This window comes from Pyrus communis, chromosome 5 (genome assembly GCF_963583255.1).
Source record: "Pyrus communis chromosome 5, drPyrComm1.1, whole genome shotgun sequence".
Taxonomy (NCBI): Eukaryota; Viridiplantae; Streptophyta; class Magnoliopsida; order Rosales; family Rosaceae; genus Pyrus; species Pyrus communis.
In genome coordinates this window covers 23,148,709-23,161,032 of record NC_084807.1, presented here as the reverse complement: position 1 = coordinate 23,161,032, position 12,324 = coordinate 23,148,709, and positions in this window count along the sequence as shown.

Below are 12,324 nucleotides of genomic sequence, written 5' to 3'. Positions count from 1 at the left end.
CTCGATGGATGAGGACATAACAATGTCATTTGGGGATCTGGTACGCGACCTTAGCTTCTTGTTCAAACCATCACGGCAGGCATGCACTCCGCCTAGCGAAGTCCACGGGGAAGTCGTGGAGCAACGTTTGGCACTTGGTGCAGCATCTAGAAGTCTCTATCTTCACCACTCTACTTTCCTTGTATTTATTGACTTTTGCTCTGGTAATGAATTTTCAGTTTCGACAAAAAAAAGAAAAAAAAAAAAAAAAAAAACCATGAGGAATGAAAATCCTAGTCTCGTCCACAATATTCTTAAACGCGAAGGTTCTGCGAATGGCAAATAAGACTGATCAAGCAAAGATATTCGAACGTCACGATAGTCGTGATAACAAACCGGGTTCAGCCGTGCTCGTGCCGAACTTGAACAAGCTAAGAACACCAACTTGCATTTGAAGGCAAGCGAGCGACCCCTCTTGCATGTTTATTTGATAAAGAATAGGTTCTCGATGTAAATAATCAATTAGAAAAAAATAGAGAAAATTTATAAATAATAAAAAACGTAATGGGGTGCTTGTACAAAGGTTATAGTTGGAATCTGGTTTAAACGAACATGGTAGAGTTATGTATATACGTTGTGGGGTTAGTGAAGTTCGTGGACAGCAGCCTGACCACCATTAGAGAAACTGCCGACAGTACTTTGCCAGTAAGTGGCAGTGGATGTTCTATGTCTCCACCTCCTAGCATTTCAGGCTCATCACATTTGCAAGATCCAGCTCTGAAAGCGAGTAAAAGTCCTCGAATGTCTCAGCGTCCATATCCTTTAGGTACTGGAGCAGATCCTGGGTTCCAATGGCATGTTTTGCTCTGTACAGGGCCTACTTGCATTAGAGGGTGTGTAAGCAGGCGTGTGAACAAGTGGATAAGGTTCTGTTGATCCTAAAAATTACAAAACCTACGTGGCGCGCAGGCCGAGTAACTAAGAAGCTAACTACGTCCTTCGGTCGAATGCGGGGCATGCCAACTCGTCGGCTGAGCCTGGCCGAGGAGTAAAATTTGTTGATGTAGCTTTGAGCGCGTTGCTGACTTCTTTAACTTGCGATTGCGACCGAGGAAGGAACGCTCTCGGTCTCTGGGTTCTACAGCCTGAAGACAAGGCTGCTAATTCTGCGGAGTTCACAAATCGTCCGAGCCCGATTCGGTCACTGTGATTATATTCGTGAGAGTATAAGCACGTCGAATCGAGATCAAGGTGTAGGGGCACAGGTACTCGAACGTGATGTATGTCTTGATGGTAAACGTAGTTCGGCCGTCGGAGTGCCGAACCCTGAAACTCACTTGTGAGTATCCAATCATAAAACCACTCGGCGACCAGTACGCCGAGCAATGTAATTCGTAACACCTAACTATGCCGAGAAGGCTAGCAAGGTGACCTCTGCCAACAAAGGTTCGAAAACCTTTCTCGACCGAGACTTGGATAGATAATCGGTCGACCTCGACGCAGTGCTGTTTATCCAAACTGAAGATGCTTCTCGGTCGGCTGATTCTGCGGCAGCAGTGCTGTTTATCCAAACTGAAGGTGCTCGCCGGGCGCTTCCACAGTGCTGTTTATCCAAACTGAAGGTGTGTTGGCAAGAAAAGAAAAGGAAAAAATCTCAAGATGTTGAGAGGTTTTGCGCAGGGCAATTGTATGCTGATTCGAAGGTCCTTTCTGCTTGCATGATTTCTTGTATTTATAGTGCCCCATTCCTTGAAACCGACTCCGATTTGGATTGGGAGTCCTTGTCCCATTTCGCTTCTTCTTCGAACAAACCTACTCCTACTGGGATTTTGAATTTTCCTTCTTTTCGGGACTTCATTCCTTGCTGGTCGAGAATCCTAGTTGCACCAGGACTTCCTCGACCTTTCTATTTATCTGGACTACTTCTGACGGGATTTGGCCGACTGTGCCAGCTAGCCCGGGCCTTATTATTCGGCCCATAGTATTTATCATCTCCTTGGGCCGAGCACATCCTGCTGCTCGGCCCAGCAATAATATTTCGGGCCCAAACATTGCCCCCTCGCTTCTGAGGTCGCCGACTGTTAACCCTTGGTCGGGCCTCGACCTTGAAGAAGCGAAAACGTTTATTGCTTTTTTGAACTTTACTTAATGACCGTTATTCCTGCACATTTATGAGGCATGATTGCACTTTCCTCGTTGCTCCCAAATCGTGGCCACGTGTCGACTCTCCGCCGCTCTTAAAACTTTCAATCGTGGGCCTCGAAACCGTGCGCTAACTGGAACGTCTCATCCTCATTAATGCCTTAAAACTGACGTCGCACGCAATCATGCGTCCTGGATTTTTGACTCCTCGATCCCCTCTTCGCAGGTTCCCAAAATATCCGAAATGATTGAGCCCTTCCCGGTTAAATTTCCCCCCAATTTGAGCCAGTGCTTTTTGAATCCCAGACGTTTGATATTCATCCTGAAAGGCCTATAAATACCCATATTTCTGCCATTCGCTTTTTACGCTTTCAGAAATTCTAAAATCTCAATTTCCTCATCCTTGTTCGTTCCAATCAAACCTTCCAGTTCTTCCTTCTGCAATACCTTCTTTTTCCAGAAACATCTCTTCTCCACAAATGGCCTCCTTCATTTCAAAGCTTTCTGATGAGATCAACAAGTGCAAGGATTTTATCGATCGGAGCGCCGTCAAGACGTTACGATTTGAAGAAGACATGGCCACGACCCACCAAATTCTGGGTCCCCTCTTCAGAGACGCAGTGCCGTCGTCTGTCACCAACCTGCTCAAGGAGCAGCGCTTGAAACCCCTGCTGCAAGGGTTCGACTGGTCAAAGTGGACTCTGGCGCGGCCTCAGGGAGCCTGGCCCTCGACCACCACGGCTTGGGCTGCGTGGGTCGACCGGATGAACACATTCTTTTCCAAGGAGTGGAAGGCTCTAGGCATCTACGATGCCATCATCCTGTCGACCATGGAGGTCGCCATGGATAAGGAGCTGCTTATGGCAGCCCTGAGTCTATGGTGTTCGGCCACAAACACCATGGTCCTGCCTTTCGGCCCTCTCGGCCCCACAATCCTCGACGTCTCGGCCATCCCTTGGACTTCCCCGACCGGCCTTCCTATTGACGCCGCCCTTTCCGGATACCCTTCTCCTCTCGACCTGAAGGCACTATTCGACGAAAGGGCCGTCGAGACGCTAAGCCGGGGCGACCGGGAGCCCTCAAGGGAAGAAGTTCAGAAGCTCCACAAGAACTTCTTCAACTACAACACTCTTATCCTTCACTTCGCCGGCCGAGGCGAAGAAGGTCTTAGGAAGGGAGAGCACGAGGCCTTCCTCTTCTACTGGTACAACAAATTCATTTGTTGTACCAGGTCAAATAAATGCCTGGTGGAGAACATGCCGGTGGCCCAGGCACTGGCTAATGGTCGCTCGCTGGCGCTCAGTCCAGCCATACTCGCCAACCTCTACCGCTGCCTGGCCGAGGCGACCACTGGCAAGATTGACCCGCACCAGAACGGACCCCTCTGGGTGTTCCAACTCTGGTTGCAGGTCTACTTCTCCACCCTTCGACCAGAGGTTCCTGCCTTCCAGCGAAAGGCCGCCCTCGGCCTTCAACTGGCCTCTCGACCAGCGCCACCTCACCGAGCCGACGAGGTTTTCAAACACTTTCTCAGCCTCGACGTCCTCTCGGATGACGAGTTCCTGGTGTGCCGGCGCCAGGAGTACCCATCCTTGCTTAGGCTCCCTACGGCAGCATGGGCCGAGTCTGAGGATGCGGGCATCCGCCAGCGCTGGGGGTCGTTTGTCCTGGCTCGCGACCTTCCTCTTGGTTGTGATGCCCGCCGAGCCAGCTGGGAGGTTTATCACCCCCATTTTCTCGCCCGGCAGCTCGGCTATCTTCAAGGCTGCCCAGTCCCCCTGCTCGCCTCTCGGTCTCTCCTAAGTCGGGGACGTCTTACTGGTTCCTCTGAAAGGGAATGCAAGACGTCGGACCAGGAGTTCCAAGAGAAGTGCAGGAAATTTCGGCTTCGGCCGACGGTTCCTGAATCTTTGGGAACCGACACTTTCGGGGACTGGTGGGAGGAATATACCGGAGATTTCTTCAGCGCCCCGGCCGAAGATCTGGTGAGGAAGATCTTCGGCGATCATCCCGGATCAGCATCCTCGACACAACCCAAGGAGTCGGCCCACGGTAGTATTTCCGCTTCTTTCCTCTCTGTTTTATCTACTCTGTTATTAATTGCTTTGCTTTTCAGGGGGTCGTGGGCCGAGGACGGTCGAAGTGGTCGCTGCGGTGGCAAAGGCGACGAAGCTGGTGTCCAAAAAGAAGACCCTGGTCACCGAGCGGACGGTCCCCTCCAAGCGCCGTCAACGAGAGGCCGAGCCTGCGGAGGAGGCCCCTCGCCCTTCTAAACGCGTCAAGAAATTGGCGAAGAAGGGCGAACGGGAAATTCATGTCGTCCCCAGTGACACTACTGGGACGCCTGCTCCTGCCGGCTCTCCATCTGTGCCGGCTGCCGCGGCATCTCCAACCGCGAATCCTCCAGTCGTCTCCCCGGCCGATCCAATCGCTGCACCCGCTCTAGCTTCGGAGCCGGTCGTGGCCCCTGAAATGGGGACGTCAGCTGCGTCTGCCGAGGCACCCTCGACTCCAACGGTCGTTTTGGAGGTATAATTCTGCTCTTATTTGTTTCTTTAGGTTTCTGGTTGTAACGCTAAATATTCTCTTTTGTTCAGGATGTCGAGAGCGAGAGCGACGAGGTCCCGCTGCAGCGCCGTCGTCGACCAGTTAGCTCTCCTCCCGTCCATCCTCCTCCAGTAGTCGAGGTGACTGTTCGACCGCGTTCTCCTGCGGCGGATCGTGGCAAGAGACCGATGGCCGATCCTGAGGCTACGGCCGAATCGCCGATCCATCCGCAGGATGAAGATCCTCCCATTCCTCCCCAGGAAGTCTCTTCGGCCTTCGTAAGTCTCGCTTTTTATTGTGTTGATTTTTATTTGTGTGTGGCACATGTTTTTAAAAGATTATTAAATGTCAGGTGCCCGAACATTCATATCACCGGCAATTCTATGCGCCGAGGGGCGTTGTCTATATTTCATGGCCGCCATCGTGGCCATCTAATGTAGATGACCTCCATCGGCCGCGTGAATTGCGTAGCGGTCTAAGGCACTGGGCTCGGCCATTAAGTTCCCTGGGTTCGAGCAATGACCCAGAGGGCATGGCCGAAGTCTCCTCTCGGCAGGTCTAAAAACACTTCCCCTTTTTTTTATGCATTATATCACGACGTCTTCTTTCCTTCACAAAGTTTTCCTTTTACGTGCAGCCGTCGTGGGAAGTGGAGCTTGACGCTCTTCTTCAGAGCACGACCGGTGAGGCCGGCTCCTCTGCAGCTCCGGCCGAATCGGCGGGAGCCACGCCAGCCGAAGTCTTCGTGAAGTTGCACGAAGTCTTGTCTCTGACTGCCTCCCAAGCTCTCCGGTGCAAGGGCCTTGACTCTATTGGAGAGTGTCTCAATGACCTCGCCAGTGGCGGTCACCTGAGCCCGGAGGGTATCTCATTCCTTACCGATCTCCTGGAGCGGACTCGACAACACTTTCTCATCTTCGAGCGAGCCTTACAAGCCGATGACGATTTGAAGGTGGCCAAGGTCGCGCATGAGGCTGGTCGAGTAGAGATGGAGGCGATCAAGGCGAAGAAAGCAAAGCTGACCGAGTTTGATCGTCAGATCTCTGACCTTCAACGTCAAATCTCTGACCTTCGACGGCAAAGGTCGGCTGCTGCTTCTGAGCTGGAGAAAGACTTTGAGGCCAACAAGGGTCGGCTGACGGCCTTCGCTGCCGGTGCACGGCGTATCCAGCAACTGTAGTGTAACAAGAAGACACGGCAGGCTGAGATAATTTTGAGCGAAGCGAAGTGGCTGGAGCTAAAGGCTGCCCTTGAGACTTTCCTCCCCTCGACCCCTTAGGACTTCACCATTGTATTTGTATTTGTTCTTGTAATGATTTTTTGCTATCAATACAATGGTCGTTTTGCTCTTAATACAATGGTTGTTTTGTTATTAATACAATGGCCTTACTCTTGCATTTCCCATGTAATTGGATAGTACTTCTTTAAAAACTTTCCATTAATCGGCAACTTATGAACTGAACCCGTCCGATCTCTTAAATGATATGCCCCCTTGCCGAGGACTTTGTGAGCGATGAATGGTCCTTCCCAATTTGGCGACCACTTACCAAATCTGGGGTCTTTAATCCCAACAGGCAACACAGTTTGCCAAACCAACTCTCCTTCGCCGAACGTTTTTTGTCTCACACGCTGGTTATATGCTCGCTCGGCAATTTTCTTTTGTGCAACCAATAAGTTACCCGCGTCGATTCGACTTTCTTCTAAGTCTTCTAACTCTTGTCGCATCGCTTGAATGTATTCAATACTGCACAAATCACTCTGCTCGATTACTCGCAGCGAGCTTATACTCAACTCGACCGGTAACATAGCATCGTGTCCATAGGTCAACGCGTAAGGAGTGGTTCCAGTGGCTGACCGGGGTGAAGTTCGGTATGCCCATAATGCTTCATTTAACTTCAAATGCCACAAACCAGGTTTCTCTTTTACCATTTTTTCAAGGATGCCGATCAACACTTTGTTGCTTGCCTCGGCCTGTCCGTTTGCCTGTGGGTAGTACGGCGTAGATTGCTCGAGTCGGATCTTCAAACTTGCCGCGTATTCCCTAAACCTATCGGCCGTGAATATAGTGCCATTATCAGTTATGATTGTTTCTGGCACGCCGAATCTGGTCACAATATTCTCCTCTACGAAGTTGCATACCTCTTTAGCTGTTAATTCGGCGTATGACCTGGCCTCGACCCACTTAGTGAAATAGTCAGTTGCTACAATTATCCACGCGTGTTTCGCTGCCCCCGATGATGGCGTGATTTTGCCAATTACATCCATTGCCCAACCCCTGAACGGCCATGGTTTAGTAACCGAGTGTAGTAATTCGGCCGGGGCTCTCTGCACGGGTCCATGGATCTGGCATGATACGCATCTCCGTGCATATTCGATGCAATCCTTTAATATATTGGGCCAAAAATAACCGTGTCGTCGGAGCAACCAGCGCATCTTTCGTCCAGATTGGTGTGCCCCGCAAATTCCTTCATGTACCTCGGCCATTGCTTGAGTAGCCTCGTTTGGGCCGAGGCACAACAGTAGTAACCCATCCTCGCCTTTGCGATATAATTCATTTTGATACGACACGTAATTTGTCGCGAGCACCTTCGTTCTTCGGTCGTGTTTCCCATTGGGGTTATCGAGGTACCGTAACATCGTCTTTCTCCAATCATCTGGTTCTACTTCGACGACAAATACTTCTATGGGATCTCCTCGTTCTAATAGGGATGGGAGCGACATTACCCGTGTACGTATTACGTGCGTGCGCTGGAGAGTTTGCTGATTAATCAAAACGGGGTACGAGCATTGACCCGTGTTCGCAATTCCCATAATTCGACCTAGTTTGCCCCCCATGAGTTGTGCTCCGGAGGCAATCTGGGTGAGTTCGTCGGCATCAGTATTGTGGATACGTGAAATGTGTTCAAATGTGATTCGTTCGAACGACTCGGCCAGGTAGGTGGCGACCATGTGATAGGGAGCTAAAGTACAACTCATGCAACGAAATACGCCGTTCAGTTGGTTAATCACAAGTTCGGAATCACCAAGGACAAGAACGCGGGGGGCCCGCAGGTCGTGTAAAACATGGAGGCCGATAATGAGGGCTTCATACTCGGCCTGATTATTGGTGCAGCTGAAATCTAACTTGAGAGAAAGATACCATCGGCAGTGATCAGGCGACTGAATTGCGATACCGACACCTGCCGAGGTCGAAGTACTGGAACCATCAAAATGCATAGTCCAATGATTATCGCGTGTGGTGACGAGACCGATGTCGACCTCGCCCCCCTCAAGGCCGTAAGGGGATGGGTGTTGTGCCAGGAAGTCGGCGAGGGCTTGCCCCTTGACGGCCTTTTGTGGTACATACTGAAGGCTGAACTTGGATAAGGCGAGTGTCCATTTCCCAATCCGGCCTTTAACCATAGGCCGAGTCAGCATCTAACGAATTACGTCGGTTTGGGCGATGACCTGCGTAACTGTGGGGAGCATGTAATGTCGAAGCTTGGATGCGGCGAAAAACAACGCTAAGCAAAGTTTTTCGACAGGGGAATAATTAAGTTCTGGTGAATTCAGATTTCGGCCAAGGTAAAAGATAGCTTGTTCGCGGCCGACGTCGTTATCTTGTGCGAGTATGCACCCAATGGATTCAGCAGCTGCCGAAATGTACAATTTAAGGGGTTTGTTGCGACAAGGTGGAACGAGCACAGGTGGGGTGGAAAGGGCCACCTTGATTTGCGTAAACGCAGCTTGATGCTCTTCGCGCCATTCAAATCGGTCGGTCTCCTTCAGTTTAAGGAGTGTAGAGAATGCTTTCATTTTACCGGCCGAATTGGCGATGAAACGACGGAGGAAATTGATCTGCCCGAGTAACGACTGAAGCTGTTTCTTTGTCGTCGGCGGTGGGGCGCTAATGATGGCGCGGGCTTTATTTTTGTCGACCTCGATGCCGCGATGGTGCACCAAAAATCCTAAGAAATTACCGGCCGACACACCGAAAGCACACTTGGCCGGGTTCATCTTGAGGTTGTTTTTGCGCATGCGAAGGAACGCTTGCCTCAGGTCGTCAAGGTGTGTTTGACGACGTTTGGATTTTACGACCACATCATCGATATAAACTTCGACGATTGTACCGATTAAGTCGTGGAAGATCATATTCATGGCTCGTTGGTATGTGGCGCCGGCATTCTTGAGGCCGAAAGGCATGACTACCCATTCGTAAGTACCAAGTGCCCCTGGGCAACGGAAAGCCGTTTTGTGGACGTCAGCTTCGGCGATGAAAATCTGGTTATAACCCGCATGACCGTCCATAAAAGATAGCAGTTCATGATTAGCTGCGGCATCAATTAATAAATCTGAGATCGGCATCGTATATTCATCCTTGGGAGTAGCCAGATTTAGATTACGGAAATCGATGCAAATGCGAAGGGCACCGTTTTTCTTTAATACGGGGACGATATTGGCCAACCATTCGACATACCGAGCGGTCCTAATAAACCCGGCCTTTAGAAGCCGAACTAATTCTTCCTTAATGCCGAGTTGTACTTCGTTTGAAAAGCGGCGAGGAGGCTGTCGAAAAGGCTTACACCCCTCCTTGATTCGTAGCTCATGCTCTACAAGGTTTCGGTCGAGGCCTGGCATTTCATGATAACTCCACGCAAAGCAATCTTTAAATTCGTGGAGTAGTTTACGGAGTTCGACCTTCATGGACGAGGGGAGTAACGCACTAATAAATAATGTTCGAGGATCCTCGGCCATTCCGACGTTCACTTCCTCTAACGGGTCCTTGACTTGAGGTCGATGGTCTTCGAGTTCGGCCGGCGCAGCCTGAACTTTATCGAAAGATAGAACGGGGCCGTTATCTGCTTCGGCCAGAAATTCGATTAAATTGACGCCAGAATGTGGTTGCTTGGTAATGGCGTACCAATGGGCCAGCAGACGTTCCATTGTAGATGAAACCGCGGCCTGACGCCGTTCTTGTGTGGTGTGCTCAATCATCGGCATTGATAACCAAGTTCGCCAAGCCAAGTCTCGCCGAATCCTGTTGGACAGTCTCGGCGCCGACCTCAATTACTTTTTGTACTGAAATTCTCGTCGGCCGTCCGTCCTCGTTAAGGCCTTGGAGGGTGATGTAGCCGACGTGATCATCATAATAGCTAGCCTGAATCATGTTGGTTTCAAATGGTTGGTTATCGGCCGGGTGAACTACGACCGATTTGCCATCCCAAAAGATGAGGACTTGGTATAATGATGAAGGAATGCAACTGGTTTGGTGGATCCAGTCGCGGCCAAGTAATGCGTTATAATCCGTCTTGGAATCAATGACAAAGAATGCCGTCATGTGTTGACGACCGGCAATGCTAACTTCCAACGGGAGCACCCCTTTGGTCTGAGATTTGTCACCAACAAAGCTGCTCATAGTGATCCCTGACGGAATGAGTTCATTATCAGAACGGCGTAAAGCCTTCATGACGGATATTGGCATAATGTTGACTGTGGCTCCACAGTCGACAAATACTTTAGAAATGGGAAATCCTTCGATGTGAGCCGTGACGTACAACGGCTTCAGGTGTTGGAGATTAACCGAGGAGGAGCGGGGAAATAGCTCGGCCAAAGCTGCCTTGAGGTTATCTCCGCTTTGGTTTTCTCGGTCGTCATCGTTTGCGACGAAGTCTACCTGCGTGGCTTCTTCGGCAACTACGTCCCCGTCCAAGAAACTTGACTGGTGGGTACTCGGTTGGAATTCAGCTGGTAAAACGTGTACCATACTAATCTCCATCTGTTCGAGGACCGAAGGGCCCATTGGGTCATGGTCGTCGTCTTCCGGAGAACTATCTTCTGTAGCAGTCGTCGGAAAATCCTCGATCAAACTTTTGAGTTCCTCAGTAAAAGCCGGTATCTGAGACGTGGGAACCAAATTGAGTGCGGGTGAGCCATTTCCTTCGACGATGTGGACTGCCGAAGATTTATGCTGGTCCTTTGTTACACGGGCTCGTTCTTCATATGCAATACGGGCGTTCCTCGTGTCCAAATAGGTATCCAATCGTGCTATCCGTTTTTCCTCGTCGGCCGTGAGGCCGAAGAGCGACACAGCCGAGAAGACTTCGAAATGATAGCGTAAATGCTGAAGGTCTTCGAGCGAAAAGGGTAATTCGGCGGCGTCGATATCTGTATAAGGATCGACCTCAAAACCAAGGACCCGAGCCTCCCGTATATGTTGAAACCTAGCCTTAATGGCCGGATCAGAAGTTTTCTGGATAATTTGCTCGGCATCAGGGCAAGTTAGCGCTAAGTCGAGGGCTTCCTGACATGCCTTGGGGAGTCCGTATAAGTCATTTGCGGAGTATTTCTTATGAAATTCTCGCATGTATTCCATGGATGCACCGAGGAATGGAGGGTGTAAGTTGCGCCGTATTTTGATAAACGGCTCGCGCGGTGGTAACGGAGAAAGTTTCCTTTCGGCCTCTTGTGTAAAGTACTCTAGACGAGCTCTCGTTTCCCCAGGCCGGAGAAGGATCTTAATACGTTTCTCAGCCTCCTCAATGGTGGTTTCGAAATCAGCATCCGCTACTTTCTTCCCTTCGGCTAACTCGGTCATGATAGTCGGGGTTGGCCGTTCGCTACTATCTTCCACGGCCTTTTTTGGTTGCCATTGGTTGGCCGGGCTGGCCTGCGCTTCTCGTCGCCGAGCCATGCAATCTATCCGTTGACGACGACGTTTTTGGGATTTGGACAACGCCGTATACAAACCAGTCGGAGAATTGTAACTGTACCAGCGTTGATCCGATGTCCTTGGTGGTTTGAAAGTTTTGCGATCGGCTGGTAATCCCGAACTGTTGGCATTGAGCGAGTAATAATCCTCATTATAGAAAGGTGCGTCGAAATCAAGACGCCGCCTGACCGAGGTCTGGTCTTTCGGCTGTACTTGTGGGCCGAGTCGATCAAACACTTGATGTCGTGGACCTAATCCCTTTGATGATGTTGTAGGGGCCGTGGGTGGTGTTGAAGATTTCTTCCCAGGTTCGACTGGTGTTTTACAATGGTCACATAAAACCTTCGATCCACAAGTTCCGTCGGATTTTGACCTTGTCATCGGCTCATCGGCGGGTCGAACCGATTGTTCCGTTGGTGGTGCATTTGAAAAGATATCAAGCTTTAGTCTTGTTTGACCATTTTGTCGACGGATATGCTGCACCGGGACATATTCGGCCTTCCCTTTGTTTTTGGGAAGGTGAGCATCCACCATACCAATCGTTGTTGAAGGGAAAGGATTAACGTCGACCGCCATTTTTTCCGGAAATTTCAACTTTCCTTTTTCAATCCAGCTTTGAATTGTGTCCCGGAACACAACACAATTATTGGTTGCATGCTTATTAGAATTATGATATTTGCAGTATATCTTTCCTTTTAATTCATCGGCCCTAGGGATAGTATGCCCCGGCCGAAGCTTGATGATTTTTGCTGCCAATAACTGATCGAAAATTGCGTCAGCTTGGTGATATCAAAAGTGTATACTTTTGATGACTTAGCCGTTTCCTCGGCGGTCAAACGTGTTTTGGCGTCTTTGGTATTTACTTGCGCCAAAGCTTTGCAAACATAAGGTTTGTCTATTATGATCTCGGCCGCATCCACACTAGCATACTAAGGGTCTTCACTTTCGGCCGATGCATAGCTCACCGT